Below are 16,605 nucleotides of genomic sequence, written 5' to 3'. Positions count from 1 at the left end.
TTGACATCGTGGTTCATCCGATGAGATCATCGTGGAACATGTGGGAGCCAACATGGGTATCCAGATCCCGCTGTTGGTTATTGACCGGACAGTCGTCTCGGTCATGTCTGCATGTCTCCCGAACCCGTAGGGTCTACACACTTAAGGTTCGGTGACGCTAGGGTTATAGAGATATTAGTATATGGTAACCCGAAAGTTGTTCAGAGTCCCGGATGAGATCCCGGACGTCACGAGGAGTTCCGGAATGGTCCGGAGGTAAAGAATTATATATAGGAAGTGCTATTTCGGCCATCGGGACAAGTTTCGGGGTCACCAGTATTGTACCGAGACCACCGGAAGGGTCCCGGGGGTCCACCGGGTGGGGCCACCTGCCCCGGGGGGCCACATGGGCTGTAGGGGGTGCGCCTTGGCCTATATGGGCCAAGGGCACCAGCCCCAAGAGGCCCATGCGCCAAGAGAGAGGGAAAGGGGAGAGTCCTAAAGGGGGAAGGCACCTCCGAGGTGCCTTGGGGAGGATGGACTCCTCCCCCCCTTGGCCGCACCCTTCCTTGGAGGAAGGGGCAAGGTTGCGCCCTCCCCCTCTCCCTTGGCCCTATATATAGTGGGGGGGGGGGGAAGGGATGGCAAACTAACCTAAGCCCTGGCGCCTCCCTCTCCCTCCCATGACACATCTCCCTCCTCCCGCAGCGCTTGGCGAAGCCCTGTTGGAATCCCGCTACTTCCACCACCACGCCGTCGTGTTGTTGGATCTCCTTCAAACTCTCCTCCCCCACTTGCTGGATCAAGAAGGAGGAGACGTCGCTGCTCCGTACGTGTGTTGAACGCAGAGGTGCCGTCCGTTCGGCGCTAGGATCATCGGTGATTTGAATCACGACGAGTACGACTCCATCAACCCCGTTCTCTTGAACGCTTCCACGCGCGATCTACAAGGGTATGTAGATCCACTCCTCCCTCGTTGCTAGATGACTCCATAGATTGATCTTGGTGACACGTAGGAAAATTTTGAATTATTGCTACGTTCCCCAACACCTCGTTGCCACAGGAGGGTAGGACAAAAGATGTCATGCAAGTTCTTTTCCATAAGCACGTATGACTATATACGGAATACATGCCTACATTACATTGATGAATTGGAGCTAGTTCTGTGTCACCCTAGGTTATGACTGTTACATGATGAGCCGCATCCGGCATAATTATCCATCACTGATCTGGTGTCTACGAGTTTTCCATATACTGGTTCTTGCTTATTTACTTTCCCGTTGCTACTGTTACAATCACTACAAAATACCAAAAATATTTACTATTGCTTGCATTACTCTTTTGTTAACGTTACCACCACTATCATATTACTGTGCTACTAAACACTTTGCTACAGATACTAAGTTTCCAGGTGTGGTTGAATTAACAACTCAGCTGCTAATACTTGAGAATATTCTTTGGCTCCCCTTGTGTCGAATCAATAAATTTGGGTTGAATACTCTACCCTCGAAAACTGTTGCGATCCCCTATACTTGTGGGTTATCACGCCCCCACCCCTTGTCCAATTCGGTTTGGGCAGAGGGAGGGCACGCGCCACCTTGTGGACCTTCTTCCCTCTCTCCACTAAAGCCACTAAGGCCCATTAACTTCCCTGGGGGTTCCGGTAACCCCGCGGTACTCCGAAAAAATACTCGGATCACTCGGAACAATTCCGATGTCCGAATATAACCTTCCAATATATGAATCTTTACCTCTCGACCATTTCGAGACTCCTCGCCATGTTTGTGATCTCATCCGGGACTCCAAACAAACTTCGGTAATCAAATCACAAAACTCATATTACAAATCGTCATCGAACGTTAAGCATGCAGACCCTACGGGTTCAACAACTATGTAGACATGACCGAGACACATCTCCGGTCAATAACCAATAGGGGAACCTGGATGCTCATATTGGCTCCTACATATTCTACGAAGATCTTTATCGGTCAACCCGCATAACAACATACGTTATTCCCTTTGTCATCGGTGTCTTACTTGCCCGAGATTCGATCGTCGGTATCATCATATCTAGTTCAATCTCGTTATCAGCAAGTCTCTTTACTCGTTCCATAATGCATCATCCCGCAACTAACTCATTAGTCACATTGCTTGCAAGGCATATAGTGATGTGCATTACCGAGAGGGCCCAGAGATACCTCTCCGATACACGGAGTGACAAATCCTAATCTTGATCTATGCCAACCCAACAAACACCTTCGGAGACACCTGTAGAGCATATTTATAATCACCCAGTTACGTTCTGACGTTTGATAGCTTATACGTCTCCAACGTATCTATAATTTTTGATTGCTCCATGCTATATTATCTACTGTTTTGGACTATATTGGGCTTTATTTTCCACTTTTATATTATTTCTGGGACTAACCTATTAACCGGAGGCCCAGCCCAGAATTGCTGTTTTTTTGCCTATTTCAGTGTTTCGAAGAAACGGAATATCAAACGGAGTTCAAACGGAATAAACCTTTCTGGAACGTGATTTTCTTCCCGAATATGACCCAGGAGACTTGGACCCTACGCCAAGGAAGCTTCGAGGTGGGCACGAGGTAGGGGGCGCGCCCTACCCCCCCAGGCGCGCCCCCACCCTCGTGGGCCCACCGAAGCTCCACTGACGTACTTCTTCCTCCTATATATACCTACGTACCCCCAAACGAACAGATACGGAGCCAAAAACCTAATTCCATCGCCGCAACTTTCTATATCCACGAGATCCCATCTTGGGGCCTATTCCAGAGCTCCGCTGGAGAGGGCCGTCATCACGGAGGGCTTCTACATCATCATAGCCTCTCCGATGAAGTGTGAGTAGTTTACCTCAGACCTTCGGGTCCATAGTTATTAGCTAGATGGCTTCTTCTCTCTTTTTGGATCTCAATACAATGTTCTCCCCCTCTCTCGTGGAGATCTATTCGATGTAATCTTCTTTTTGCGGTGTGTTTGTTGAGACCGATGAATTGTGGGTTTATGATCAAGTCTATCTATGAATAATATTTGAATCTTCTCTGGATTCTTTTATGTATGATTGGTTATCTTTGCAAGTCTCTTCGAATTATCAGTTTGGTTTGGCCAACTAGATTGGTAGTTCTTGCCATGGGAGAAGTGCTTAGCTTTGGGTTCGATCTTGCGGTGTCCTTTCCCAGTAACAGAAGGGGCAGCAAGGCACGTATTGTATCGTTGCCATCGAGGATAACAAGATGGGGTTTATTTCATATTGCATGAATTTATCTCTCTACATCATGTCATCTTGCTTAAAGCGTTACTCTGTTTTTAACTTAATACTCTAGATGCATGCTGGATAGCGGTCGATGAGTGGAGTAATAGTAGTAGATGCAGAATCGTTTCGGTCTACTTGTCACGGACATGATGCCTATATACATGATCATGCCTAGATATTCTCATAACTATGCTCAATTCTGTCAATTGCTCAACAGTAATTTGTTCACCCACCATAGAATACTTATGCTCTTGAGAGAAGCCACCAGTGAAACCTATGGCCCCCGGGTCTATTCTCATCATATCAATCTCCATTACTTTACTTTTGCTTTACTTTTTTACTTTGCCTTTTACTTTTCACTTTGCATCTCTATATCAAAAATACCAAAAATACTATCTATCAGATCTCACTCTCGTAAGTGACCGTGAAGGGATTGACAACCCCTAATCGCGTTGGTTGCGAGTAGCTATCATTTTGTGCAGGTACGAGGGACTTGAGCGTGGCCTCCTACTGGATTGATACCTTGGTTCTCAAAAACTAAGGGAAATACTTACGCTACTTTGCTGCATCATCCTATCCTCTTCGGGGAAAACCAACGCAAGCTCAAGAGGTAGCAAGAAGAATTTCTGGCGCCGTTGCCAGGGAGTCTACGCAAAAAGTCAACATACCAAGTACCCATCACAATCCCTATCTCGCGCATTACATTAGTTGCCATTTGCCTCTCATTTTCCTCTCCCCCACTTCACCCTTGCCGTTTTATTCGCGCTCTCTTTCCCAATCTCCTTCTCCTTCTCCTTCTCTTTCCTGTTTGTCTTTTTCTCGCTTGCCTTTTGTTTGCTCGTGTGTTGGATTGCTTGTTTGTCGTGATGGCTCAAGATACTACCAAATTGTGTGACTTCACCAATATCAACAATAATGATTTCCTTAGCACTCCGATTGCTCCTCTTGCCAATACCGAATCTTGTGAAATCAATACTGCTTTGTTGAATCTTGTTATGAAAGATCAATTCGCCGGCCTTCCTAGTGAAGATGCCACTACTCATCTGAATAGCTTCGTTGATTTATGTGATATGCAAAAGAAAAAAGATGTCGATAATGATGTCGTTAAATTGAAGCTATTTCCTTTTTCGCTTAGAGATCGTGCTAAAGCTTGGTTTTCGTCTTTGCCTAAAAATAGTATTGATTATTGGAACAAGTGCAAAGATGCTTTTATCTCTAAGTATTTTCCTCCCGCTAAGATCATCTCTCTTAGAAACGACATTATGAATTTAAGCAACTTGATCATGAACATGTTGCACAAGCTTGGGAGAGAATGAAATTAATGATACGTAATTGCCCTACTCATGGTTTGAATTTGTGGATGATTATACAAAAAAGTTATGCCGGATTGAATTTTGCTTCTAGAAATCTTTTAGATTCGGCCGCGGGAGGCACTTTATGGAAATCACTTTAGGAGATGCTACTAAACTCCTAGATAATATTATGGTTAATTATTCTCAATGGCATACTGAATGATCTTCTAATAAAAAAGTGCATGCGATAGAAGAAATCAATGTTTTGAGTGGAAAGATGGATGAACTTATGAAATTATTTGCTACTAAGAGTGTTTCTTCTGATCCTAATGATATGCCTTTGTCTACTTTGATTGAGAATAACAATGAATCTATGGATGTGAATTTTGTTGGTAGGAATAATTTTGGTAATAACGCGTATAGAGGGAATTTTAATCCTAGGCCATATCCTAGTAATCCTTCTAATAATTATGGAAATTCCTACAACAACTCTTATGGAAATTATAATAAGATGCCCTCTGAATTTGAGAATAGTGTTAAAGAGTTTATGAATTCACAAAAGAATTTTAATGCTTTGCTTGAAGAGAAATTGCTTAAAGTTGATGATTTGGCTAGGAACGTTGATAGAATTTCTCTTGAGGTTGATTCTTTAAAGCTTAGACCTATTCCTCCTAAGAATGATATCAATGAGTCTCTCAAAGCTATGAGAATTTCCATTGATGACTGCAAGGAAAGAACCGCTAGGATGCGTGCTTCCAAAGATGCTTTTATTAAAGCGTGTTCTTCCAATTCCTATGAAAATCAAGATGAAGATCTAAAAGTTATTGATGTGTCCCCTATCAAATCTTTGTTTTGCAATATGAATCTTGATGAAACTGAATATGATCTTCCTTTACCTAGAAGGCGTTCTAAAAATTCGGAGTATTTAGATCTTTATGATGAAATTGATGAAAGTGGGATTGAAAGAAATAAAAATCTAGATGTTGCTAAACCCACTATATTGGATTTCAAGGAATTTAATTATGAAAGTTTCTCTTTGATTGATTGTATTTCCTTGTTGCAATCCGTGCTAAATTCTCCACATGCTTATAGTCAAAAGAAAGCCTTTACCGAACATATTGTTGATGCCTTGATGCAATCTTATGAAGAAAAGCTTGAGTTGAAAGTTTCTATCCCTAGAAAACTCTATGATGAGTGGGAACCAACTATTAAAATTAAGATTAAAGATCATGAGTTTTATGCCTTGTGTGATTTGGGTGCTAGTGTCTCCACTATCCCCAAAACTTTGTGTGATTTGCTAGATTTCCGCGATTTTGATGATTGCTCTCTAAACTTGCATCTTGCGGATTATACTATTAAGAAACCTATGGGAAGGATTAATGATGTTCTTATTGTTGCAAATAGGAATTATGTGCCCGTAGATTTCATTGTTCTTGATATAGATTGCAATCCTTCTTGCCCTATTATTCTTGGTAGACCTTTCCTTAGAACGGTTGGTGCAATTATTGACATGAAGGAAGGGAATATTAGATTCCAATTTCCATTAAAAAAGGGCATGGAAAACTTTCCTAGAAAGAAAATAAAATTGCCATATGAAACTATCATGAGAGCCACTTATGGATTGCCTACCAAAGATGGCAATACCTAGATCTATCCTCGCTTTTATGCCTAGCTAGGGGCGTTAAACGATAGCGCTTGTTGGGAGGCAACCCAATTTTATTTTTAGTTTTTTGTGTTTTTCTTCTGTTAGGGAATGAATAACCCATCTACCTTCTGCTCGGATGTGGTTTTGTGTTTTAATTAGTGTTTGTGCCAAGTTAGACCTATTGGATCTTCTTGGATGATAGTTATTTGATCTTGCTGTAATTTCCAGAAACTTTGCGTTCAGTGCCCGAATTATTAAAAATCATCAGGACGTGATAAAATACTGATTCCAATTTATTCTGATCAATAAACAAATTGTCTAGGTCGTCTAATTTTGGTAGAATTTTTTGGGTTCCAGAAGTTTGTGTTAGTTATAGATTACTACAGACTGTTCTGTTTTTGAAAGATTCTGTTTTTCGTGTGTTGTTTGCTTATTTTGATGATTCTATGGTTAGTAAAATAGTTTATAATCCATAGAGAAGTTGGAATACAGTAGGTTTAACACCAATATAAAAAAAGAAGGAGTTCATTACAGTACCTTGAAGTGGTCTTTTGTTTTCTTTCTCTAACGGAGCTCACGAGATTTTCTGTTAAGTTTTGTGTTGTGAAGTTTTCAAGTTTTGGGTGAATTATTTTGATGGATTATGGAACAAGGAGTGGCAAGAGCCTAAGATTGGGGATGCCCATGGCACCCTCAAGATAATACAAGGACACCAAAAAGTCAAAGCTTGGGGATGCCCCGGAAGGCATCCCCTCTTTCGTCCACTTCGATCGGTAATTTACTTGGAGCTATATTTTTATTCACCAACATGATATGTGTTTTGCTTGGAGCGTCTTGTATTATTTGCGTCTTTGTTTGTTAGTGTGCCATAATCATCCTTGATGTACACACCTTTTGAGAGAGCCATACATGAATTGGAATTTGATAGAATACTCTATGTGCTTCACTTATATCTTTTGAGCGTTATAATTTTGCTCTATGTGCTTCACTTATATCTTTTGAGCGTTATAATTTTGCTATATGTGCTTCACTTAGATCTTTTAGAGCACGGTGGTGGATTTGTTTTAAAGAAACTATTGATCTCTCATGCTTCACTTAGATTATTTTGAGAGTCTTAATAGCATGGTAGTTTGCTTAATATTAATATGCTTGGTATTCAAGATTTGTGAAACTTTCTTTTGAGTGCGTTGAATACTAAGAAAAGATTGAAGCTTGATAATTGTTTTGAGATATGGAGGTGATAATATTAGAGTCATGCTAGTTGAGTAGTTGTGAATTTAAAGAATACGTGTGTTAAAGTTTGTGATTCCCGTAGCATGCACGTATGGTGAACTGTTATGTGATGAAGTCGGATCATGATTTATTTATTGATTGTCTTCCTTATGAGTGGCGGTCGGGGACGAGCGATGGTCTTTTCCTACCAATCTATCCCCCTAGGAGCATGCGCGTAATAATTTGCTTTGATAACTTCTAGAATTTTGCAATAAGTATATGAGTTCTTTATGACTAATGTTGAGTCCATGGATTATACACACTTTTTCCCATCCTTCCACCATTGCTAGCCTCTCTAATACCGCGCACCTTTCGCCGGTATCATACACCCACCATATACCTTCCTCAAAACAGCCACCATACCTACCTATCATGGTATTTCCATAGCCATTCCGAGATATATTGCCATGCAACTTTCCACCGTTCCGTTTATTATGACACGCTCCATCAATGTCATATTGCTAGGATGATCATGTAGTTGACATCATATTTGTGGCAAAGCCACCATTCATAATTCTTTCATACATGTCACTCTTGATTCATTGCATATCCCGGTACACCGCCGGAGGCATTCATATAGAGTCACCTTTGTTCTAAGTATCGAGTTGTAATTGTTGAGTTGTAAGAAAAATAAAAGTGTGATGATCATCATTTTTAGAGCATTGTCCCAAGTGAGGAAAGAATGATGGAGACTATTATTCCCCCATAAGTCGGGATGAGACTCCGGACGAAAAAAGAGAGGCCCAAATAAATAAAAAAAATGAGAGAAAAAGAGAGAAGGGACAATGTTACTATCCTTTTACCACACTTGTGCTTCCAAGTAGCACCATGATCTTCATGATAAAGAGTCTCTCGTTATGTCACTTTCATATACTAGTGGGAATTTTTCATTATAGAACTTGGCTTGTATATTCCAATGATAGGCTTCCTCAAAATGCCCTAGGTCTTCGTGAGCAAGCGAGTTGGATGCACAACCACTTAGTTTCTTTTGATGAGCTTTCATATACTTATAGCTCTAGTGCATCCGTTTCATGGCAATCCCTACTCACTCACATTGATATCTATTGATGGGCATCTCCATAGCCCGTTGATATGCCTAGTTGATGTGAGACTATCTTCCCCTCCTTTTGTCTTCTCCACAACCACCCTTCTATTCCACCTATAGTGCTATATCCATGGCTCACGCTCATGTATTGCGTGAAGATTGAAATTTTTTTGAAAATTAGAGTATGAAACAATTGCTTGGCTTGTCATCGGGGTTGTGCATGATTTAAATACTTTGTGTGGTGAAGATAGAGCATAGCCAGACTATATGATTTTGTAGGGATAACTTTCTTTGGCCATGTTATTTTGAGAAGACATAATTCGTTTATTAGTATGCTTGAAGTATTATTATTTTTTATGTCAATATCAACTTTTGTCTTGAATCTTTCGAATCTGAATATTCATACCACAATTAAGAAGATTTGCATTGAAATTATGCCAAGTAGCACTCCGCATCAAAAATTCTCTTTTTATCATTTACCTACTCGAGGACGAGCAGGAATTAAGCTTGGGGATGCCTGATACGTCTCCAACGTATCTATAATTTTTGATTGCTCCATGCTATATTATCTACTGTTTTGGACTATATTGGGCTTTATTTTCCACTTTTATATTATTTTTGGGACTAACCTATTAACCGGAGGCCCACTCCAGAATTGTTCTTTTTTTTGCCTATTTCAGTGTTTCAAAGAAACGGAATACCAACCGGAGTCCAAACGGAATAAACCTTTCTGGAACGTGATTTTCTTCCCGAATATGACCCAGGAGACTTGGACCCTACGCCAAGGAAGCTTCGAGATGGGCACGAGGTAGCGGGGCGCGCCCCCCACCCTCATGGGCCCACCGAAGCTCCACCGACGTACTTCTTCCTCCTATATATACCTATGTACCCCCAAACAAACAGATACAGAGCCAAAAACCTAATTCCACCGCTGCAACTTTCTGTATCCATGAGATCCCATCTTGGGGCCTGTTCTGGAGCTCCGCCGGAGAGGGCCGTCATCACGGAGGGCTTCTACATCATCATAGCCTCTCCGATGAAGTGTGAGTAGTTTACCTCAGACGTTCGGGTCCATAGTTATTAGCTAGATGGCTTCTTCTCTCTTTTTGGATCTCAATACAATGTTCTCCCCCTCTCTTGTGGAGATCTATTCGATGTAATCTTCTTTTTGCGGTGTGTTTGTTGAGACCGATGAATTGTGGGTTTATGATCAAGTCTATCTATGAATAATATTTGAATCTTCTCTGAATTCTTTTATGTATGATTGGTTATCTTTGCAAGTCTCTTCGAATTATCCGTTTGGTTTGGCCAACTAGATTGGTAGTTCTTGCCATGGGAGAAGTGCTTAGCTTTGGGTTCGATCTTGCGGTGTCCTTTCCCAGTGACAGAAGGGGCAGCAAGGCACGTATTGTATCGTTGCCATCGAGGATAACAAGATGGGGTTTATTTCATATTGCATGAATTTATCTCTCTACATCATGTCATCTTGCTTAAAGCGTTACTCTGTTCTTAATTTAATACTCTAGATGCATGCTGGATAGCGGTCGATGAGTGGAGTAATAGTAGTAGATGCAGAATCGTTTCGGTCTACTTGTCACGGACGTGATGCCTATATACATGATCATGCCTAGATATTCTCATAACTATGCTCAATTCTGTCAACTGCTCAACAGTAATTTGTTCACCCACCGTAGAATACTTATGCTCTTGAGAGAAGCCACTAGTGAAACCTATGGCCCCCGGGTCTATTCTCATCATATCAATCTCCATTACTTTACTTTTGCTTTGCTTTTTGCTTTGCCTTTTACTTTTCACTTTGCATCTCTATATCAGAAATACCAAAAATACTATCTATCAGATCTCACTCTCGTAAGTGATCGTGAAGGGATTAACAACCCCTAATCACGTTGGTTGCGAGTAGCTATCGTTTTGTGCAGGTACGAGGGACTTGAGCGTGGCCTCCTACTGAATTGATACATTGGTTCTCAAAAACTGAGGGAAATACTTATGCTACTTTGCTGCATCATCCTCTCCTCTTCGGGGGAAAACCAACGCAAGCTCAAGAGGTAGCAATAGCACACAAGGTGTTCCTCCGGTATTCGGGAGTTGCATAATCTCATAGTCAGAGGAACATCTATAAGTCATGAAGAAAGCAATAGCAATAAAACTAAATGATCATAATGCTAAGCTAACGGATGGGTCTTGTCCATCACATCATTCTCTAATGATGTGATCCCATTCATCAAATGACAACACATGTCTATGGTCAGGAAACTTAACCATCTTTGATTAACGAGCTAGTCAAGTAGTGGCATACTACGGACAATCTGTTTTGTCTATGTATTCACACATGTACTAAGTTTCGGTTAATACAATTCTAGCATGAATAATAAACATTTATCATGATATAAGGAAATATAATTAACAAATTTATTATTGCCTCCAGGGCATATTTTATTTAGTCTCCCACTTGCACTAGAGTCAATAATCTAGATTACATAATAATGATTCTAGCACCCATGGAGTCTTGGTGCTGATCATGTTTTGCTCGTGGAAGAGGCTTAGTCAACGGGTCTGCAACATTCAGATCCGTATGTATTTTGCAAATCTCTATGTCTCCCTCCTTGACTTGATCGCGGATGGAATTGAAGCGTCTCTTGATATGTTTGGTTCTCTTGTGAAATCTGGATTCCTTCGCCAAGGCTATTGCTCCAGTATTGTTACAAAAGATTTTCATTGGACCTGATGCACTAGGTATTACACCTAGATCGGATATGAACTCCTTCATCCAGACTCCTTCATTTGCTGCTTCCGAAGCAGCTATGTACTCCGCTTCACACGTAGATCCCGCCATGATGCTTTGCTTGCAACTGCACCAACTGACAGCTCCACCATTCAGTATAAATACGTATCCAGTTTGTGACTTAGAGTCATCCGGATCCGTGTCAAAGCTTGCATCAACGTAACCATTTACGACGAGCTCTTTGTCACCTCCATAAACGAGAAACATATTGAGGGAGTCCTGGATTAGGGGGTGTCCGGGTAGCCGGACTATACCTTCAGCCGGACTCCAGGACTATGAAGATACAAGATTGAAGACTTCGTCCCGTGTCCGGATGGGACTTTCCTTGGCGTGGAAGGCAAGCTTGGCGATGCGGATATTCAAGATCTCCTACCATTGTAACCAACTTTGTGTAACCCTAACCCTATCCGGTGTCTATATAAACCGGAGGGTTTTAGTCCGTAGGACAACTTCATCATACAACAATCATACCATAGGCTAGCTTCTAGGGTTTAGCCTCTTTGATCTCGTGGTAGATCTACTCTTGTACTACCCATATCATCAATATTAATCAAGCAGGAGTAGGGTTTTACCTCCATCGAGAGGGCCCGAACCTGGGTAAAAACATCGTGTCCCTTGTCTCCTGTTACCATCCAGCCTAGACGCACAGTTCGGGACCCCCTACCCGAGATCCGCCAGTTTTGACACCGACATTGGTGCTTTCATTGAGAGTTCCACTATGCCGTCGCAATCAGGAAGGATGCCTCCTCCCGTCTTTAAAGACAGCGCCGTCGCTAAGGGAGCCTTGGCTGTTGGCCAAACTCTCCGGCTAGGTGGTTTCCTCATGACCGCCTGTTCGGCCGTTGCGCCGACAGTGACATCTCGGGTCATCAAAAGCAACCTTCACGTCAGCTCGGAACTTGTTGAGCAGCTAGATCCAATGGAGCTCTCTTCCGTAAACGAGCTCTTGGATCGCATTGCCGCCCTGGGGGTCGCCACGGATTACAACCAGGTTGGGCTTAAACCCGATCCATGAGCAATTAACTCTCCCCAGGTCACCCACCACGTCGCCGTGGTAGAGGCGCAGTGTGGCGACCCTTCATCTATTTTAAGGACTAGCTACGTCCAAATTCCCGACCCCTCCAAGCTGGATACCCGTGGAGGGGAGGATGTAACTCAAGACCTGAGCTTAGAATCAGGCAATGGGCTAGACTCATTGGACAACATCCAAGAATCCGAACCTCAGAGTTCGGAAGCTCTTCGGCCTCTGAATCTTAGATTGGGTGAGGTTTCAGATTCAACGCCACCCGCCCGACCAAACATAAGCGATCTTTCCCAAATCAGGCAAAAGCCCGAGGAAATAGTACATCATTACTGGGCCAAATTCCTCCTGGTTATGAACAGGATAAAGGATTGCCGCGAGGGAGACGCAATATCAATCTTCCGCAGTAATTGCACGGACAAGGGAATCCTTAACGCCATAAGTCGCCATGATATTACACGCTTCACTGACTTGGCGTCTATAGTACAAAAGTACTATGCGATGGAAAGTGCCTGGAAAACCGAAATAAAATTTTAGGATAATCCGGCCCTGAATAGCAATCCCGTCCGAACTAAGAGGGTGCATCATCGTAAGACACCCGAGTTAAACACCAAAAAACCAAAACCCTCTACAGAGCATGGAACCGTACTGGAAAGATGGCTTGATGGACCCTGTAAAATTCATAGTACAGAGGACGCCACACCAACTCACAGCCTTAGAGCATGTTGGATACTCCGGCAGGTGGCCAAAATTGGTGAGGACCTCTTAATTTTGGAGGCCACAGAAAACCACCCCGGGAACACCAGTACCGTTCTCACAGTCTTTGAGACCTTCGCATCAAATAATATGCGAAAAAGAACACTCCGCAGCCTTGCCGAAGTCTATCAAGTAGCAATAATAAACCCATGGAGCGACACAGCTATTACCTTCAACGCAAGTGATGAACCTAAATTCCGAACAGCCCGAGCACCAGCCTCATTGGTCCTCAGTCCAATAGTGGACGGCTTTCACCTCACCAAGGTACTCATGGATGGAGGCAGCGGATTGAACCTCATTTATGAGGAAACCCTTCAAAAAATTGGATTAGACTGGAGCCGCGTTGAGCGAAGCAGCACAACCTTTAGAGGAATAATCCCCAGTCAGGAAGCGCGCTACACAGGAAAAATCACACTAGATGTGGTGTTCGGCATGCCGGATAATTACAGGTCCGAAGAGGTCATGTTTCAGGTGGTCCCGTTCAGTAGCGGATATCATGCCCTACTAGGGCAGGAAGCATTTGCAATCTTCCAAGCAATACCCCATTACGGGTATATGAAGCTCAAGATTCCCGGGCCGAACGGAATTATCACTCTCGCTAGTGATCCGGACATAGCACTCCGCGCCAAAAATAAGACAGCCGCATTGGCCCTTGAGGCACTATCCGAAGCCTTAGCGGCTGAGGAACTGACTGCGCTGTGCTCCACAGTTAACAGGGATGATGTGATACTCGACAAGAGATCCAAGTCCACATCCTTTAAGCCAGCAGACGAAATAGTCAAATTCCAGGTCCATCCAACAGACCCCAATAAAACAGCTTCCATCGGGGCACGATTAAACCCTGATACGGACGCCGCACTGCGAGAATTTCTACGTGAAAATTGGGACATCTTCGCCTGGCACCCTTCAGATATGCCAGGAATCCCACGCAGGCTAGCCGGACACAGCTTAAATATCCTAAAAGGATTCAAACCTGTCAAACAAGCCCTTCGGCGTTTTTCCGAACCCAAGAGACAGGCTATGGGAGAGGAGCTAGCCAAGCTATTGGAGGCCGGATTCATTAGAGACATAAAACATCCGGACTGGCTAGCAAACCTGGTGATGGTACCAAAGAAGGACAAATCCTGGCGCCTGTGTGTCGATTTTAAAGACCTTAACAAGGCTTGCCCAAAGGATCCCTTCCCCCTCCCCCGTATCGATCAAATTATCGATGCCACCGCAGGACACGATTCGTTGTGTTTCCTCGACGCATACTCCGGTTACCATCAAATCAAGATGGCAGAATCAGACCAAGCCGCAATGGCATTTATCACACCATACGGCCCATTCTGCTTCAACACAATGCCCTTCGGGCTGAAAAACGCCGGCGCAACATATCAGCGCATGATTCAGACATGTCTGGCAAACCAGATCGGCAAGACAGTGGAGGCGTAAGTGGATGACGTGGTCGTCAAAACAAAACATGTCGAATCTCTAGTAGACGACTTGAGGCTAACATTCGATAACCTCCGAAAATACGACATCAAGCTCAACCCGGAAAAATGCGTTTTCGACGTTCCAGCCGGAAAGCTCTTGGGCTTCATTGTATCCGGTAGAGGAATTGAAGCAAATCCAGCCAAGATCCGAGCCTTGTCGCAATTGGATATCCCAAAGGACCTCAAACAAATACAAAATTTAACCGGATGCGTGGTGGCTCTAAGCCGCTTTATCTCCCACTTGGGAGAAAAGGCACTACCCCTCTATCGCCTCCTTCGGCGCACCGAACACTTCGAGTGGACGGATGCTGCCACGGCCGGACTCAATGAAATAAAATCCATATTGGCAACAAACCCAGTCCTGGCCACGCCAAACATCGGCGAACCAATGCTATTGTACATTGCAGCAACCCATCAAGTTGTCAGCGCAGTGCTCGTCGTCGAGCGGGAAACGGACGGACAAAAATTCCCCCTTCAAAGGCCGGTCTACTACGTGTCCACTGTCCTCACTCCATGCAAATCACGGTACCCGCATTATCAAAAGATTGCATACGTGGTATTCATGGCATCCCGGAAGCTACTACACTACTTTCAAGAGTGTTCCATAACAGTAGCCTCAGAAGTACCACTCAACGATATTATCAACAACCGCGATGCAACGGGCCGGATCGCAAAATGGGCCATCGAGCTCCTCCCGTTTGATAGAACCTATAAGCCACGGCGAGCTATTAAATCGCAAGTTTTGGCCGACTTCGTCGCAGAATGGACGGAGGCCGAGCTCCCTAAAGAGTATGGCACATATTCAAACTGGATCATGCATTTCGACGGCTCCAAAATGTTGGCCGGACTAGGCGCTGGCGTCGTCCTGACGTCCCCCACAGGAGACACAGTTCAATATGTGCTCCAGATCATGTACACGGACTCCAACAATGCAGCCGAATATGAGGCCCTCCTACATGGTCTCCAGATGGCAGTATCCATGGGCATTCAACACCTAGAGGTACGCGGGGATTCGAACCTCGAGATATCACAAATAAACGGAGACTTAGGATCCAAAAATGGCAGCTTACCGCAACGCCGTCCTAAAAATGTCAGCTCGGTTCGAAGGGTTGGAGTTTCATCATATAGCCCGAGAAAACAATCAGGCAGCGGATGTCCTAGCACGCATTGGAGCAAAACGTGATGCAGCCCCCCAACATCTTTTTAGACAGACTGTTTAAGCCATCCGTAGCATGGGAGGGGGAACCCGCAGATAACAGCCCGGACCTAACCGCACCACTCGACGCCGAATAATCTGACATAATTGGAGGCTCTGCCACCGAAATTACACCTTCAGCCCATGTAATAATGGCGGTCATCGCCCCGTGGACAGAACTGTTCCTAGCCTACCTTACTAGGCAGGAACTCCCAAAGGACCAAAACGAGTCACGCTGCATAGTGCGGCGATCTAAAGCCTATAAAGTCCACGAGGGAGAGCTTTATAAGAAAAGCACTACCGGAGTCTTTCAAAGGTGCATATCCAAAGAGGAAGGGCGGAACCTGCTGGCTGAAATTCATGCCGGACTCGGCGGCCACCACGCTGCAGCTCGGTCCCTTGTAAGCAAGGCTTTCCGTACGGGCTTTTACTGGCCTACGGCCTGAGCAGACGCTCAGGACTTGGTCCAACGATGCGTCGGTTGCCAGCTTTTTGCAAACCAAAGCCATATGCCACCCACCGCCCTCCGAACTATCCCCATCACTTGGCCTTTCGCGGTCTGGGGGCTTGACATGGTTGGACCCCTTAAAGGCGGAACCCACAAGAAAAAATACTTACTGGTCATGGTAGATAAGTTCACCAAATGGATAGAAGCCAAGCCTGTTAAGACGGCCGAATCCGGACCTGTGATAGACTTCATATCCGGGGTTGTACACTGTTACGGCGTCCCCCATAGCATCATCACTGATAACGGCACAAACTTCACCGCCGATGAGGTAAAACTCTGGTGCAAAAACAGGGGCATCAAGCTCGACTATGCTTCCGTCTATCACCCACAAACTAACGGCCAG

The sequence above is a fragment of the Triticum aestivum genome, chromosome 5A (assembly GCF_018294505.1).
Source record: "Triticum aestivum cultivar Chinese Spring chromosome 5A, IWGSC CS RefSeq v2.1, whole genome shotgun sequence".
In the NCBI taxonomy this organism is placed as follows: Eukaryota; Viridiplantae; Streptophyta; class Magnoliopsida; order Poales; family Poaceae; genus Triticum; species Triticum aestivum.
The sequence above is the reverse complement of the archived record's forward strand: the minus strand, read 5'-3'. Positions refer to the sequence as shown.